Genomic DNA, 19828 nt, shown 5'->3' on the forward strand with positions numbered 1-19828 from the left:
ATGTTGTCATTAATGTTGCACAATATTGATGAGATATTTGCTAGCAGTTTAGAGCACCATATTAGTTAAATGATGAAGAGGATTTGAAAAGAGAGATAACTAGATGAACTAGTGAAGTTGTTGAGTAAACAGGAGCAAGTGTGTTGCAATTACAATGGGCATGTGATCATTTAGTCCTTGACAAGATAATGTGTCATTTAATCATTATATGAAGTAAAATAGGCAATTGAGTTGATGTATAGAAGAGAAGACAAAAATTTGAGTAAAACACTAAGCTTGACTAAGTGACAATTTCACTAGGTCAATGAAGAAAAATATTAAGAAACTTAAGAGATGGCCAAGGCATCAGTATCAATTGAGTGATAGATATGGTTGAGCAAGATGGAGAAGAAAATGTAGTATTGATCGAGTGTAGTGAAGACCAAGCAAGTCCATGTAAGTTGAGTGAGAAAGAATAATAGAGACTGAGATGCCCAGTGTTTACCAAGAAGAAGGACACATTGATGACTAAGTGTCAACAAAATAACAATTTGTGAAAGAATTGAGCTTTGAGGTTGACATTATTGAATATTTGGATTGGTCAAAACCCATGAATGATAAGGATTAGTGAGTGGGCATATATAATGCATGAATTGAGTTTGTTATGCAATCAAAGGAAAGGATTTAAATAGAATTTTCTAGAAGTATTAAGAAAGGAGTAGAAGGAAAAAATGATGGACAACTTCAAAGAATCTAATCACACCCTAAGATCTGCGGAGATGTTTAAGAGACAAAAGATCAAAGCTACCTATTTAAGGAGGAGCAAGATATGTTTTGAAAGTTTGGTTCATTGTTGGTTGTTGATTTTGTGGAGAACCTATGAAGAACATAGTAGTAGAGGAAAAATGAGAATATTGTTGAAGTGTGATTGCTTAAAGGATTATCAAGCAGATCAAAGATGGAGAGTATAATGAAGTACAGTCAATGAACCAAAAAATGATCTGAATGGATATCTAAATTTGTAGAGTGAGTTGTATCTTAACAGATCAAACCTGGTTGTTACTTTCTAACTATTGTAGCAGTAAAGTCCTTAAATCAAAGTTGACCTAACAATCATTTTGTAAATCCTTTAGTCAAGGTGACATTCTAACAGAATGATCCAAAGACCTCTAACTAGACTGCTCCTAACATGGTGATTAAATCATTTAATAGGGTCACACCTAACAATGTCTTCTATAACCTTTAACAAGGTTTGTTATTAATCAAGCTCACTTCAGAAGAGTGAAAAGTGGTAGCATGTTACTTGGTGGTTTTTCCCAAATTGGGTTTTATATGTGTGAATGTTATTTTCATGATGTATATTATTTGTTTTTGTTTAGTATTGTTAGTCAATATATACAGAATAGAGAGTTAAGTGATGAATGAATAAGTTAAGTTGTTGATGAGTTCCTATATTAGTTGAGTGTTTTTATAAGTTTGTGTTGGTGTAAATAAGTATTTACTATTTACACCTACTTAAGTTTACTTAGGTTAATGTACCATTTTATTATTTTATTTTGAGTTGTCATGTTGACAATACAGAAGTACGCAACTCTATTTCAGCACATGGTGTCTACAACACTAGAGTTTGCATCATTCACTGAGTTTTCATGTAGACAACACAGTTATTCGCACTCCCTATTTTGCACATGTTGTCTACAACACTAATTTGCATGTTACACCTTTGTAGGCTTATCCTCTCGTCATCACACTTACTTCCATGCTTAATGGAAGATAACCCATAATTGGTGGACATGTGTCTGGTTGTATGACTTATCATGATATTGATTCTAAGGCATTCTAGATGTATCTCAGAGGCCTTTATATAAAATGACTCCTAGTGTACTCTTAATGCATATTGAATGAATATATCATCATTCTGGTCATACTCTCTCTTTTTGGTCTACAGTTGTGCTTGTGTTTGAGTTCTTAGTTCTTGGGTGAATTTTTCCCTAAGGCAAATTCTTACAGTTTGAATAAGTTTTTTGAAGTTGTTAAAAGTTTAATTAGTACATCTAGACCCGAGGATGATTGATTCACCCTCTCTCTCAATTATTCTAATCATTCTAATACTAAATAGAACAACTTACCTCTTGTTTTCTCTCCACTTCCAATTAGTTCAACAGAGCGTCATAGATTTTTTTCTTCTTATTTTGGAATTCAACTTGGTAGCCTAAACTATTCAGTTGTAATACACTCAAAAAATTACATTTCAATACATCAACCCAATATGCATTGTCACATCTAATCTTTTCATTCAATATAATAGATCATTTACCTTTCACAGAACATGGTGCATCATTTCCAATCTTAACACAACTACCATTATAATGTTTTATCTTTTCAAACTTACTTATATCACCAGTCATATGATGTGAGCAACCACTAAAAATTATCCACTTATCATTCTTACTCACATGTGAAATAATAGCATTTTTATCAAGCTTTTCGTCTTCATCAAATTCATCTTTCATTGCAACATAAACAACTTCTTCACATGTTCATTAGAATCACTATCAAAACCATCTTCTTCAATAATGTACATAGATTTATTACCTTTTCCTTTGTAGTCTACATTACCTCGATTGTCGCTATTGTCTCTTCTTCCTCGATATTTGTTGTCTTTCCTTTCTTCCTTTTCATTTGTGTCAAGACACCTTGCAGTAATATGACCAACTTTGTTACATGTGAAAGAAAAATTATAGGAAGTTTACCTTTGTATTTTCCTTTTCCTCTTGGTATCCTTCTTGCCAATAATGCCTCTAGATCATTAAGGTCATCATCTAATTCACTTTCACTATCCATAGGCTTGCTTTTTGACCTTTTATTTCTTTTACATCCATCAAGCATTAGTTAAGACTTGAAAGCATATTCAACACTTAAAGGTGTATAATTATCAAAATTTAACAATTCAAATGCACTAAGTCTACCAATTAGACTCTCTAGGGTCAGATCATTACTAGGTGTACATCTCAATTCTTGTATTATAGATACTCTAATTTCATAGATAGGAAGTAAATTCCTCAATACCTTTCTGATCATAGCCTCTTCAGATATGTATGCTCCATCTCCTCTAGTTGTATTCACTACTTCTTTGATTTGGCCATAATATTGTGCAACAGTCTATCCTCCTTTCATTCTCATGTCATCAAACTTGCCTCTCAAACTTTTTCCTTTAGCCATTAACACATTTTTGTCTCTTCCATGAATTTGTGCAAACTTATCCAACATTTGCTTTGCATTTTTGCAATCCTTTATATCATCAAACTCAACATAACTTAGGGAAGATGCCAAATCTATCATCATATAATTGTGCTTCTACTTCTCCTTGATTTTCTCAATTGTCATGGGTCTAGGCACTTCAATTTATTCATTGTCCAAGTAGTATAGTGCAGAATCTCCAACTCCAAATAGATACAGTCTCATCAAGCATTGTCATAAAAGTAAGTTCTCTTGGTTCAGCTTAGATACCTCTCTCGTGTGCATATTAATCTTTAGCTTATGTCACTTCTGACTTTCCTTACAAGCACTAAAGCTCTGATATTGATTGTTAGACTTATTAGAATAACTAGGGGGGTTGAATCAGTTATCCTTAGGTCTAGATGTACCAATTCAATTTTTAACAACTTCAAACAAATTATTCAAACTCATAAATCCATTCAACCAATATAAAAATTCATCAGTAATCCAACACTTAGCTCTCTATTTAGTACATGTCGAATAATAGAAACATATAAGAATAAATAGTATTAAACATTAAAACAACATTCACACAAGTATGACACAAGGATTTAACATGAAAACCCAATTTGGGAAAAACCACCAAGTAACATGTTACCACTTTTCACTCTTTTGAATTGAGCTCTCCCTGTTAAAGGTTACAAAACATACTATTAGGTGTGACTATGTTAAAGGATTTAATGACCCTATTGGGAGTGGCCTTGTTAGAGATCTTTAGATCATTTCATTAGAATGTCACATTGATTAAAGGACTTACATTATGACTATTAGGTTGACCTTGATTAAAGGATTTTATTGCCACAATGGTTAGAAAATAACAACTAGGTTTGATCTAATAAAATACAACTCACTTTGGAAGTTCAGATCTCCATTCGACTCATTCTTGGTTCATTTTCTAGACTTCATCACTGTTTCGCTTGGAAACCCTTCAAGAAATCATTCTTCACCAACCTCTAACTTTGCCTCTATAATTTTTTTCTTTATAGGTTCTCCACAAATTTTTCAATCCAACAACCAAAAACCCTTCACAAAACATCTCTTATGCCTACTTAAATAGACAAGTTTGATCTTTTGTCGCTTAAACATAACTATAGATCTTAGGGTTTGATCAGGTTCATTGAATTTGTCCATCATTTTTTCCTTCTTCTCCTTTCTTGAAATTTCTCAAAACTTCTCATTAAATCATCACCTTCGGTCACTTTACGAACTCAAATCATACATTAAATACACTAGCTCATCAATCTTTACCATTTACACATTTTGAGCAATTTGTAAACTCAACCGTGTCAGCCTCAAATCTTAATTCTTTCTCAAACTATTAATTTACTAACACTTGGTCATCACTATGTTCTTAAACTCAATCATTAGTATGTACCTCAGTCTCTACTGATGTATCTCATTTGGCTTACACTGGCTCACTCTACATTCATTGTGCTTGGTCAAGACTACACTTTTCCTTTATTTTGCTTGGCTATTACCATCACTCAACTAATATTGTTGTTCAGATTATGTATTATTTCCCTTATAAGAGTCATAGTACCACCCCCTAATGAGATCATGAAGTCTAAGTCATGCATTCTTACTCCATTAAGTGGAGTTTTGGATCTCTCCTCTCCTACTTCTTTTCTAATTGGAGAAGAAGTCATTTCAGTGTGACTCCAAAAAATTGCTAATTAATCCCATAGTGAGATGTATGTTTGAAGTTCAAGGAATATTCTAGCAAAGATTCTACCAAGGTGCATCTTCGAAGAGAAACTCTTTTCAATAATCCTTAGAATAAAGGAAAAGATGAAAGTTGTAGCTATGTGTAAAAGTATCAAAGTGTCTTCTTTAGCACATCAGATAGAATGACTACATGTGAAATCAAATTTTGAGTCTGGTAGGGGTTGCCACTTACCTTAACATTAAATTGGAGTCAAAAGATTAAAGGTCTTACTTCTTTCACTTAAAACAAAAGAAGTACAAGACAAGGTTGACATCACTTTTGGCCATTAACCTTGCATTTATTTCAAATCTAATCATTAATGCTCAAAATGTCTCTTCAAATTTAATGCAAATGTGCTCACTTGTGCAATATGGGAACTCCAACCAATAATCATAAAGTCGAGATCTATAAAGTAAGACTTGTTTGCTTTACCTTATCATCTCATCTTCATCATGTATTTTCAATTTTTGTAGTCAAGTTACTTGCTTCAATGGTTATAAGTTCTCTGCCATGGCTTCCAAGTTTATTAGGTATGATAACTTGAATGGAATCAACTGTACACTAAAGAATTTGAGTGATACCTAATTGTTTTTCTACGATCTGGGTGATTTACATAGGACATTGCAAGAAAACCCAATCTATCCCATCACAAGGAGACTAAAGGAGAGTGGCCTAATGGAGGTGACAAGCTTTCCAGTAGTAGTGCAGGTGCTAGAATTGATCTTTGAATGCATTACCCATTATGACCCAGGCACCCACCAGATCAAGGCTCTAGACAATGAAGTGTTTCTCACCCTCAACTGGGACATTATATATAATTATTTCTATTTTTTGATGAGGGAGGTCTTTAATGACATGGATTTTTTAAATTTGGCCACTCTCTACAATGAGAAGTTAGCAAGGAAAAGAGACATGATGGCTACTTAGTTCCAAAATCCTTAGATCAACAAAAGCAAAGTGCCCAAAAATCTTTATGGTATTAATCTAAAGAAGGAGATTGTTGACATCCTTGTGCATTGTTGATATCCTTATGCTCCTACATAGGCTAAATGGGAATGAGGATTCACTCAACTTTGTAGAAGATTATTTCTATCTAGTTCATGTGGTATGCACCAAAGGTGAGTATGTTGATTGGGTTTAGATAATAAGTGATAACCTAACTGGTTGGCTTCAGACTGTACAAGTTCAAAAGAGTCTTTCATCTCGTACTTGATCTATAGTCTTGCTACTATCCAGCTATGGCCTAGGCTACCATAGGTTAAATAATTTGATGAAGAGATCCAAGTGTATGATTTTAACCCTTATCTGCAACTACACCATACTTACACTAATTTCATGAAGGTAAATGATTCCTTCACAATGAGGCTATGTCAAATGTTGTATGGATGCCCATAAAGGGAGCTCTCCCCTCAAGTCATGTTTGTTGTTACTTAGTTCAACAACTATTTCATATAGCTCCCAACATTCTCCTACATCAAAATTGTGGGTTTTGATGGTTTCCCCTTGAAGCTCCCCAAGTACCCCAATGACCAAATCATTTTGGTTGATTTATGCCACTAGATCCCATAAGTAAACAACTTGTGTGTAGATGCTCAAAAGGTAAGCATCCATTTTTCAATCACTGTGGGAGTGTATTCATGTGCCTCTTATCCAAAAACCAAGAACATGCTCAAGGCATTTGAAGAAAAGTAAAATCCAAATGTGTAGAAGGTGATCCAATTGAAAATTTGACCTAGTAGATTACATCAAGAAAGATTTTCTATTATGCTCATCTTTTGTGCACATCCTCACACTAGATCAAATGAGCTTGAAAGTAGGGAAAGTTTATTCTCTAGGATGATGGTACAACAAGTGAAGTTGTGTAATGTTGGTACAACAAATGAAGTTGTCTAAATGTTGGTAATGATGTCCTATACATGCACTCCTCCACATTTTGAAGAAAATCAAAGGCACTCCCATTGATTCGGCCTCTTTGTTGAGCCCTACCAATGATAATATAGAGGAGTTGACATATAAAGTAATCAAAAGAATTGATAAATGGATGGTATGGACCAAAGGTAGAAGAAAGAGAGATAGGGGTTCACATGCAGGATCCCATTCAGCTTAGTCATCCACCACAACTTCTATTGGCATAGTGGCAACTACTATATCTACATCCGTAAGACCCTCTCAAACTGTGGGAGGAGGAGAAGGAGGAGACCAACCTTTAGAAAATAATATCTCCTACCTACAAAGGAGGTCTACTCCCAATCATAGGGGTGATAGAGGAGCCCGACAAGGATAAGATAAGGAAATGGAAGCAAAGGGCATAAAAGACAAAGATGCCTCATTCGTGGTGATCAACCTAGACAGTTCAAATGGGGCCCAACCAGATGATGGACTTGATGGAGGATCACCACCACAGGAGATGCCTCAAGCACTAGGAAGACAAGGTAATTTTCCTACTACTACTTCTTCTTCTCAGATAATCATTTTTCTTGTCTCTTCTTGAAAGACAAGCACTCCTCCTATGGCAAGGAAACTCTTTGATGCAACAACTCTCCAATCCTCCCTCAATGTGCTCACTTCAACATAATGGATTGAATATACACTTGAGAGGAAAGGAAAAAGGATAGAGGAAGGGGCACCTCCACAAGACTTGATTATTAAAGCTATGAAGTGGCCCTCTACTACCAAGAAGACTAAGAAAGCTCCTACATTGGTGACTAGGAAAAGATGTGAATAGATACAACTTGGTTATAGAGACTGCTCAAGCACAAACCAAAGGGAACCTAGTTGATCTTGCCCCAAAAAAATTCAAAATTAAGTGGTATGATTTGGGACCTCTAAGACATGATACTAAGGTTGGGATATGGAGATTCCTTAACCAATGGGTGAATGAGGAGTTAGAGGAGATAAAGATATCAAAGCTTAGCTTAAAGCCTCAAATAAGGAATTGCCTAAGTTCCTCATAAAATTGTTCACTCCACTCACTGAACATGTAGGACAGTCCTTTGATGTAAAATATTTTGACCCTTCTATAGAAGAGAAAAAAGATATACTCTCTAAGCTTCAAGAGGAAAGGCATTTTGATCAAATTTGGTGCGATGGCTCAAAGATATGAAGATTAGGGGTTGACCCTTGATTGAGAAGTTGGGCACCCTTTGCACAATGGTCACAAAACTAAAAGATATTATGTTCACCAATCTAGAATCTCTCTGAACAAATGTGGAAAAATAAAAATTAAAAAAGTGTCTTTGCTACATGAAATCATGAGCTTGAAGATTGAGAATGTCATCAGCTTGGGCATCCCTAAGGATGGAAAAAAACCCCTATCTCATTGGATGTGCTCTCTCAAATTCAAAAGAGTGGGTGTGATTAAGGATAAGAGGCAATTGAAGAAAACATATGAGTCAGTGAAGAAGATAGAAGAAATTTTTTTGGGTATCTTCGAAAGTTGAACACAAAATCTCATGTGAGAAAGGATGGCAAGGTGGTTAATGTGGGATATATGAAGACCGCCTATCAAGACTTTATAAATGAATTGGTGTGCCCTGCTAACTTCCAAATATTTTAATTCTATAAGTTGACTATCATAGATGAAATTCTAGAAAATTTATAAGAGAAGTTGCAAGTACAAGCCAACATCATGGAAGGGCTAGCCACACATCATGATTTTTGGATGATTTAGTCGAGTAATGTAAAAAAAATTGATGTCAAGGATCTTCCAATTATTAGAGGAGCTATGACATAGCATAAAGTGAGTCAGGAAAGCATCAAACCAACTAATGATGAAAGCCAAAGCTCTTCAACTCCTAGGCTTAATCATTGTTCTATTCCAAAATGACAAGTATCAATTTCCCCATTTTGGGTTTCTCTCATATCTTTTTGAAGCTATAATCTTTATAATGATTAAAAGTTAAAGGACCTATAGGTTATAATTTTAAAATTAATGAAATCATTGACAAAATTTTGGATTGAATTTTCCCTCTGTTGTAGAGACAATTGAGTGAGTCTCAAAAATCATTGTTAGATTTTGTTATTCATCTCACTGCACATTTCTTTCATGTTTGGTGAACTGAATTATGGTGAAACTATGAATCATTAAATTTTAATTAGATTTTTATATTTAATGGTTTTGTTAATATGAGAATTATTGTAGTTTCAGCCAAAAAAAAAATCCACTTTTTATAATTTCATGTAGAAATTAGGACCGCATAAACAATCTTTCAGTCAGGTAGATGCACATAGGAATAAAAGATGGAGTATGTAATGCCCCACCAGGGAACCTAAAAAGACTAAGCCACAATTTACTAAGTTGGGTAAGTTTTTTTTTTCCCCTGTCTATCCATCCCTTTTACATTGGATTTCTTTAGAATATATCCATAATTTCCCTTTATAATACACATCATTTGAAATTACATCAGGAACAAAATAACCAAGATCTTAAAAATATCATCACTAACATTATACAAAGAATCTTCATGAAAGAACTCCATTATCAAGCCACAAACAAGCCTCAAGTTTTGTCAACCAACCATGTGGACCTTAAGGAACCACCATCCGAGCTAGGAGACAAAACCATGACCCAACTAAGGCCTAAGCTACTAGTGTTTGAGTCCCAAGACAGAAAGAAAAAGGCACAAAAGTAAATTCCAAAGATCACAAAGGACCACCAAGGGAAAATGTATGAGTAAAGGAGTTATAATCTCATCTAGGTGAGTGTCATCACACCTTCCCAAAGTGTTGGGATCAACCACATGGGATTAAGGTTGTTATATGTAATGACCCCTTTTTAATACTTTGACCTGTTATTCAAAATTTAGTATAATTTTAGGTAGTCATTCTAGTTAACATGCCTTAGATCCTTATTAATATTCAAAATGGAGGAATTGAGCAATATAATTTAATTAGTTTAATTGATTTATAAAATTTCACTCCATAACACCAGGCAAGCTACTCTCTTCGAGTTATGACTATCTGGAGATGGTAGATTGATGGTGCAAAGGGCGCGTGAAACAAGCGACAAGCGGCTGCCTGGAGGATACCATCAGGTGCTCAAATTTACTTTGCCTCTCCCTCCACCCACTCCCTATCTAAAGATGTCATAGCTTAGATGAGAGCAAAGCTTCCTGGACTATATTTGAAAACACGTTGTAATTCTTAAGATTATTGTTAAATATAATGCAACAATATCTCTTTATTATCATAATTATTTACACATTATTACTATTTGAAAATACTTAGCATTGTATATATATATATAATACTTCCAATTGTTTTATACACATATATTGATTTGAGGAATATTCAAATACATCCATGAATTACTTTACCAAAAATCGTGAATGACATGGTATTGTATTAATTAGAATTATGAAGTGCATAATATCCCATACTCACATAATGCACTGTATGAGTATTTGTAAATGTGGATTCTACAACCGAATTACCAATGGTGCTTATGCCATTAATATTATAGAAATCTGATATATAAAAATTTTAGCAGAGGTCCGATAGACGTACTTGCGAATGCGAATCTACGACACTGGAGAGATTGGGCTAAGTGTCCGGAGATCACAAAAGTTACTCCCGCACTGTGCTTAGAACGTACGCGGTTTAGTAATATTGTTTCCTTTCTTCAATGCTTGGTTGATATACTGATTTCCACTGCTTCCTTGTCTTTTTTAACCTAACCCTAATAATGGGTATTTATATACCTTGTGGTAGTCACGTATGTAAAGTCGTGACTTATATATATGATTTATAGTTGAACTTTCTTATTTGTATAATTCAATGCTTGAATTATGTTTATTCAAATAGCATTATTATATTTATGTAGTAAGTGTTTTGTAATCATACATAAGTATCAAAATAATAATGATTAATTGATTAGAGTCTTCTTTCAAGGAATGTTTATAATAATCAAATTATATTTATTGAACATAGATTATATTTGTAATAACAAGATTAATATATTGAAAGTTAATATATAATAATATATTTATAATGTGAATGTTTGTATGGGACTTGGAGATTATGGATTTAATATTTTTTTACAACTTGTATGCTATTTGATGGAAACAATTCAAAGTACTGCCATTATAGAAATAAATGGATTATCTCAATTTTTAAATATTTGAACTTAATACATAATATTTCTGATAGAGAAAAACATACTAATCCAGGTTCATTACATTATACCACATATAACACCTTTTCCCTTAGTACTCCAACAATGATAGGCAAGACCAAGTAATGTTGGGATTAACCACATGGGTTAGGGACCTATAAGTTACACAAGGTGTCCTTTCCTTGACTACTCCAACAATAGTACCTCAATTATCTTGTGTAGTGTGTGAAAACCCAATCCAAACCCAAGTTTATTTGATTATGTTATCACTTGTTAACTAATCCACAACTAGAGTCAACCTACACATGCCTCTTATCTCCAAACATAGGATCTGTGGTTGCCACTTCTGGGCCCCAGCACCTATGATGGGCCACTCACCTAGGGTTTATTCCATACTCAAGAAAATTGAGCACAAACAACCATAAAGAAGGAAATCATTATCCTGCCCTTGGTCAAAGAGAATAACAAGAAAGATATACTTGAAGGGAAACCAACATAGTGAGTAATTCAAAATATCCAAGCAATAAAGCAGAAATGCAAAATCCATTCATTTTATCTGTGCATTTGACCATTTTTGTAGTATTTATTTATACATGGGAATCTATCAAGTAGTTTGGTGCATTTACATATTTAGACTTTGCATTTGTGATTTCATAACCAGTTCTATGCATTTGTTCAATATATCGGTGCATTTGTTTAAACAATGCTTGTAAACAACAAACTGTTGCATATGTTTTGTAGAGATATGCATTTGTTAACAACACATTTGGAAAGCAATGCAACACATTTAAAATAGATAGGCCAACAAAAATGGGTACTTACACGGTGACGCATATGTGTTCTATACCTGCACATATGTGCAGTATACCTGCACATTTGTTCTAGAGAAGATAAAAATAAAATAAATAGATGTTATTGATTGAGTTCCCAGAGTAGGATTGATCAAGTAAGGTCTCTTCCAACATCTCCTCCAAGTTTTAATACCCACTGTCATCCTTTCTCAAGTAATTCAATCCTTAGCATATTGATTCCCCCTCCCAACCATACAAGAAATGAACAAAAGGACAAGAAAATGCAATCACCCAAAATATCAAAATAATGCCCATAGATTATTGGTATACAAAGTAAGAACATCCATCATTTCTTTAATTATTAACTAGATGCAAGTGTAAAGTGTATGGAGGGAATTCAAGACCTACTTGTTGTCCTATGCAAATGATGTTGGTATTGTCCTTGTGTGTGAGTCCCCAAATCTTCCTAAGTCTCTCACTGGTATGTTTATCCTTCTCCTCCTAGTCCTCCTAATTATTCTATGTGCAAATTAATTCAATAATTTGGACTATAGTTTTGGCCTCTAATTTCCTATGTTTTTCTTGCTAGTAAAAATCCTACTTTATAAGCCAAAATATCATTGCATTGGTTGTGAATGTTGCAACTGAATATTTGCTAAAGTTTAATTTATTAAATCTCCACATTTGTTTATGTTTTAATGAATTTTTTATTATTAAATCCTATTTTTTTCCAATTACCAAAATGTATTAGGAGGTTAAATCTCAAAGGCATCTTGTCGTGTGTCTATTAATTTGTGTCATCTTGTTCCCAAAGGTCATGGGTTCTATTCATGTAATCCTTTCTTTTTACTCATAGTCTTAAATTTCCTTGCTACATTTTTTAGCTCAAGGCTTGTTTCTATGAGAGGGATCTTGAAGAGTTGTGAAGGTGAGTTGGTTGGGGTGAGATTGCATGAGTGTTAGGTTCAAGGTTTGAATCTCTTAACATTTATTTTACCTATTTTAATTATTTTATTTTGTTAGTCAAATTGTAATCTTTTTTTAAATGGAAGAAATGACATCCAACATTAGCATACTTGGGTAAACATATATATTTATAAATTCAACTGAAATTTAGTAAATATAAAATTAAAGAATCATTTAACCAAAAAAATTAAATATAAAAATCCGCAAGATCCCAATTTGGGTACTGACTTCTATATAAGGAATTATAGGCTCAAGATGCCTATGTGGATCATGGTTAACATCTCTAAATCAATAAATATTATAGAGACTTTTATGCTTGTTCCTGCACACACCTACATCACCAACAAGTACATATGCATGTCTACACATAATATCATGATATGTCATACAATAGTACAAGCACTACATGGTTTAGTAGGGTTAGAAATTCATAAAGTCCATAATCCATGTAATGCCTACCCCTAGTTGACTTTTCTAATTGTATTGCTAGATTGTAGGCCAATTTTCTAATTGTGTTTTATGATTAGCGGTACTTGGTTACCAGATTGAATAGATGTTATTTAATACTCAGTTGAGTTATGTAATGAGCTACTTGAGTTATTCAGTTATTTCATATGTTCATGATTATTTCAATGATGACATATGTATGTTCATACAGTGATTTCAATTATTTCATTATGTTAGATAGAGGAATGATTTATATGTAGTTCTATGGTTACTTACCCCATACTTGTATGTGTATGGTGTACGTGTATGTTTTCTTTATGTTTGGTGTCCCTGATGTGGTTGAGGGAGGGAGTCATAGTCACCTGCTAGTCAAGATCTACATAATGTACCACTCCCTGCCATTGTTTTTTTAGTTTAGAATATAGGAGTATGTACATGCATGGATTTTATGTAGATTGTAGGTACTGGGTATCAACTTCCCTGAATTGCCAGGATGAGTGTACCCTATCGCAATATCTCAATGGTATAAGTGGGGAGATAATTCTTGATTCCAAATCCTAACTTAAGCCAATTGTCCTAGAAAATAAGACAAGTATTTGATTTAGTTTCACCTTTTTGAATTCGTCAAGTGACCTGAATTTGTGATTTTGACCCTAGAGTTTGATTATGTTCTTTGTCTTCAGTTGAGTTGTCATATTTGGCTTTGTGGGTTTGTTGTGATTTTTTTTTTATAATTAAATCAAATTAAAACATAATTTAATGATTTAATTTAATGGAAATTTTATAAAGAAAATTCAATAGTTAATTATATTTAATTAATTAAGATTTTAATAAAATAAAAGAATTAAATTTAAAACATTTTATTAAAGTCTAATTTAGACATATTTATATTTATCTAATTTAATAATTATTATTTAGAAGTTTTATTTTAATAGTAAACTCCAAATAATATTATTAATTGAATTAGTAAATATATTATTAAAATGTCTCGTAATTAATTAAAGAGAGAAAGAAAATTATTTAATAAAGATGTTTTAATTAATGACAAAAAGGTTGTGCATGAAATTAGAATATAATAATAGATAAAGATCAACGAGTCTTCTCATGTGATTACATAGTCAAATCCCTAATTTGGGGGAAAAACCCTTTATCAAGAAATTAGAGTTCATTTTCTCCATACACAAGTTTGGACGAGCCAATCTTTGAGAAGAGGGTTTTTGAAAGGAAGGAAATTCTTACGAGTTTTGTGCATACGTCATTTAGCATCAGATCCAGGTTGGATCTTGTGATTTTGTGCAGTACTTGCTCGCTCTTTGATTTCTCTATCTTCTCTGTGTTTGCGAACGTATTTTCAAAATTGAATTGAATTTGAACCCTTGCATGTGATTCTTATCATTCTTCATTTGAGAAACCTCTGTATATGTAAATTGGAAGGATTGAAACCCTTGTTTCTAATATTATTATTCTTCATTTTGAGATCATATGTTTGTAAATTGGAATGATTGAAACTCTTGTTTGGTAGATTTTACAGTTTAGTAATTTGATGATTTTTGATATGAGAAAGATTTGATAAAAGAAATCAAAATTTGATAGGGTTTGAATTCGACTGATTGCTTGTATTTTCCCTATCAAATCTTTATTATAATTTGGGTAAAAATAAAATATATAATATATAATTACCATAGTACATTTAATTAGTATGATATATATATATATATAATGATGAGTTATGAATTACCAATTTAAAATAAATTAGGATCTACGTTTTTTGTCTGGGGCAATTTGAGGGTTTTATGTGTATTTTTTTAAAATATAAAATGAAAATGGGAGATTGTAAGCCATGACTTCTCCCGTCCCCCTTCCTCCCTATGTCAGTTGCTGGCTACAAAGGCAAAAAGGGTTGTCATTAGTAGCATAGTTCTTGCAGTAGCCAAGGTTATTGTCGCAACTAGTGTTATCGTTCACAGCGTGCCATTAGATTTGACAGGCTAGAAGCGTTGTTTGTAGCTTTTGTTTTGTTTAAAATTTATTTTTTATATAATTTTAATTTATGTTTTGAAATTATCAAATGTTTTAAATTTGTTAAATTTTATTAATTATTAAATATTAAATATAATTTATTATTATTATTATTATCTTTATTAATTATTATTTTATTATTAGATTAATAATTATTTTATTAATAATTTAATATAAGTTACCTTATTAATTAATAAATGATTATTATCTTTATTATTTTAATGATTATGGATTTAATTTTAATAATATTTAATTGAGGTCTTGTGTTATTTTTATTATTTAAAGTGTGGTTATAAGGTCATCCATAAAATTCAGAAAATATAATGATATTTTTAATTAAAGAATTTTAAATGAATATTGGTGTTGTTAAATCGATAGTTCTTTTTATACAAAATGAGGATTTATATTTAAATGACTTCTATGTGAATTTTTAAGTCAGTTTGAGATTTTGTAAACTCGAAAACCCTTAACAAATATAATACTTTGAAAAGACGAAAACTATAATGTGTATATTTATTGAACTCTTATGTTTTGATAACGAATTGAACTATGAAACAATGTTTAAACAACTTTATATGAATTGTTGAATCGTCTGGAATTTTAGTGAACTCAAAAACCTTAGTGAATCTGGCAGCTAGAGAAATGGAAAGTGAAACCCTATTTGAGATCAAAAATATTATGAATTGTAATATTTGGAAATAAAAATGAAAGCTTGAAAACTTATAGTGAAAATTAAACCTTTGTGTTGTCAAAACCTTATGTATTGAGAAAGTTACATTGTGTGTACTATATGCAATGTGTGGTTTACTGGTGTTGGGGTTTCAGATGTTGACTTAGCTTTGACCAAATCAGGATGTTTACCAAAGGATTGGGAGTTTTTCTCTGTGATGATGTTATGGATTGTTTTGTAAATGATCTTTTATACCTGACCATGGTGATGTGTCATATGTGTGTTATGATGAGTTTGATCAAATGTTTTGATGTGCTTTCCAATTTCTTTTGTAGAACTGAGATGAATGGTGTGACTTTCCTAATATAACCTTTGAGTCTTTCATCAGTTATCCTTGATTGTTTCCCAATTGCTTGTATAGGACTGAGGTGATTAAATGATTTATTTTTGGTGATGTCATGTTATGACATGGATTTGGTTTATGTGTACTTGATTTTGGATCGATCTTGTTAGGATGATTATATTGGTGGAATATGTGATTATGATTAGTAATATGTTAGCATTTTATAGATGCTTGTTTAAGAACTAATGTGTGGTTTATAGTCATTTGAGATCTTTTTCTTTTGTTGAGCTTAGGGTAGGTCATATGTATGTCATGTTGGGAAGTGGCTTGCAATGGAGGTCGAGGCCCTAAAGATGCTAGCAGGTAACCCATTGTAGGTTAATTTAATAAGTGATAAAAATTCATTTAATGGGTTTAAAATGAATTAATAAGACATTGGTACCACAAAAAGTCACTAGGGGGTCTAGAGTATTAAAACATTACCAGGGTAACCTTAGAGATGACTTGTTAGTATATCTTGTCTATTCGAAAGGATATCGATGCCACATAGAGACACTAGGGGGTTCGGAGTCCATAGTGGCTACTAGGGTAACCTTAGAGTTGGGTTGTATGATAACACTTACCCACTTGCATAGTAGATTTCCTACATGTCATTGTTACCTCTAGGATTAGTTGATACTTGTGTCTTGATAACCTTTGAGATAGTTTTCTTTCAGGTGATTCCTTGAACCTAGATGTTGGTTTTGACTTTTGAGTTTGTTATCATGTTTGGAACTTGAGACTATCTCCTTAGCGCGGTGGGGGTGGACCCTTGTTGGGTTACCACAAGGTCAAGTGGTAGTACATTTGCTTATACCATTAAGATCCATCAGTTCAATGTTGTGGCTGGAGTTCATTGTTCTGCATTTCCTTTCATTATATTCTTGTGTACTGTGATGGATGGTTATTGTTGGAAATATAAGATAATTAACTGAGAGGGGAGGGGTGAATCAATTACTACTAAAATAAATCCTAGATCCCTTAGATGTTAATTAAAACCAAACTGATAAAATAGATTACTACTAATACTCGGTAAACATACAGAAATTGTTGTAACTTGTTAAATGCAAAATGTGTATTAATTTAATGGATCTTAAGATGTTATCAGTAATTACTTGCAATCATGAAAGGAATAACATGAACACATGATACACTAAGATTTTACATGGAAACCCAATTTGGAAAAAACCACCAATCTAACTAGTTATTGTTTTTCACTCTTCTGAAGTGAGCCCTGTTAGGAGCCAACCCTGTTAAAGGTTACAAAACACACTGTTAGTTGTGACCCTGTTAAAGGATTTAATCACCCTGTTAGGAGTGGCCTTGCAAAAGGTCTTGAAACAATTCAATGGAATTGCCACCTTGTTAGAGGATTTACAAATGGCTATTAAACCAACTCTATTAAGAGATTTTAGATCACTGCTATAATGGTTAGAAAGTGACAATGAAATGACCTAATTTTGATGCAATTGAATTGTTGATTACAGATCTTTGTTCTATTTCATACTTGATCCTTCCTGATCGAATAACACTTTTCTACTCCACAAGGATACCTACTTATCTTTCAATTTTGCTTCCTCTCTTCTTATCTCTTTCAACTCATTCAACTTGCATACATTCACATACATTGAAATCACAACTTGACCTTTTACTTACACCTTTCAGATTGTCAAGTCGACTCAAATACAAATTAGAATAACTAATATTCATCACCTCAGTCGGCTAGAATCAATAGGTAAAATAATTAAGCTATACATGCCAAAATAAGAAAATCCTTTGGTAGCTGACCCAGCTTGGTAGAAATTGATTCTAAAGCGATTTCCTATGTTAACCAATAGAAGCTCAGTTTACACGTGAATTTACATAATTTCTTTGGTAACTAAGTGAACTCGGTTAACACTGACTCTGTTCAACTTTTCCTTTGTTAACTGAGTGAGCTTGGTTAACACTTTTTTTTGCATAACTTCCTTCGACACCGAGTGAGTTCAATAGATATTGCCCTTTGCATAGAGTAAGCTCAGGACCACTCAGTAGACTAGGAAAATTGTCTTCACTAACCAAGTGAGTTTAGCATGTATTGACTATCAACTAATATGACATTTGTGTAACATCAAAGACAACACACTATTAATCAATTGTATCCAACAGGTTATACCTATTGTATTGTATTTTAATTCATGGATCGTAAGAGATGTTGTAATTTATTCCATGATGTATATTCTTTTAGCCTTTCATACCCTATGACTTGTATAATGGATGATTGTGCATTTTAATTATTGCCAAGTGGCATTCAAGATAATTGTATATTATTTAAATAGATTCATACTTGTAGTTATTCTTTCATGTGGATGTGTTATATATTGGTTTTAGTATTAATTAAAATTAAATGTGATTCAATGTCATGGGACCCTTAAGAATTATAATTTGTTTTATGGTATGTGTTTATGTGTATGTTATTGCTTCCACTATTTTATATCTATTGTTGTTAAGTTATTATCTTTTTTTTAAAATGTTTGGAAAACTTAGTGAAACTTTAGGTTAATTTCTTTTGGGTTCCTTGGTGGGGAGTTACAATCCACGTATGAAAGCATATAAAGTACATCATAAGAAATGTATCTCTAACCACAACATGTAAAGTAACATATCTCTTATCAATAACATAAAAAATGAATCTAGTATCTCATAGTAAATCTCAAATCATGTTGCTAGGATGGCATTACAAAGTGTTAGAGAAAGGTTTTTTGCTCTCACGATTGTGGAAGTAGTTAAACCAAGAAAATTCAAATCTCACCTAGATTTTTCATAGTTATGGAAAACTTAGAATGACCTCTTCTACTCTTTGGTTAAGAGTATACCCATTTTGAGTAGGATACTCAAATAAATTCATTGTAAATATATTGTAAAGGGAGTTGTACCTTTGAATTTAGAGGGAAGTGAAGAAAGTGGAAGAAGCTTCCCATCTATTGGGATTCATTTCTTCTTCACCTATTGGGCAAGAGGTTGGAAGGTTTCAATTAAAGAAGTAGAAGAACAAACTATTAACCAACACAAACCTTTAAGAGATTTTTGAGTTTATATTGAAATGCTTTAAAGGCCATTTATCACAACATCTCATCTTCAATTTGTTGTGGTAAACATGATACCCTATTTTACCTTTTGTAAATGAGAACTGAAACAAGGGGAGATGGCATATAGCTACCCTCAAACTTCACCATTCTTACCTAGTAAGTCCCAAGTTATTTTGATCATCACTAACTCATAGTCTTGCAAGTTGTGGTTACTAATGTTTTCTTGCAGGAACTATGCATGTGGACATAGCTATATCCCTTTTTAATTTAATTTATGCTTTTATTACTTTATCTTGCATATGCACATATTGTCATATAATGCTAAAGTGGGGGTTAAATATATTGTCTTAAATTGGAAGCACTTCAATTTATGACCTTTTAGCTCCTCTTTAGTGTGATTCATTTCATGA

This window comes from Cupressus sempervirens, chromosome 3, assembly GCF_028749045.1.
Source record: "Cupressus sempervirens isolate cs-2001-9-10 chromosome 3, ASM2874904v1, whole genome shotgun sequence".
NCBI lineage: Eukaryota > Viridiplantae > Streptophyta > Pinopsida > Cupressales > Cupressaceae > Cupressus > Cupressus sempervirens.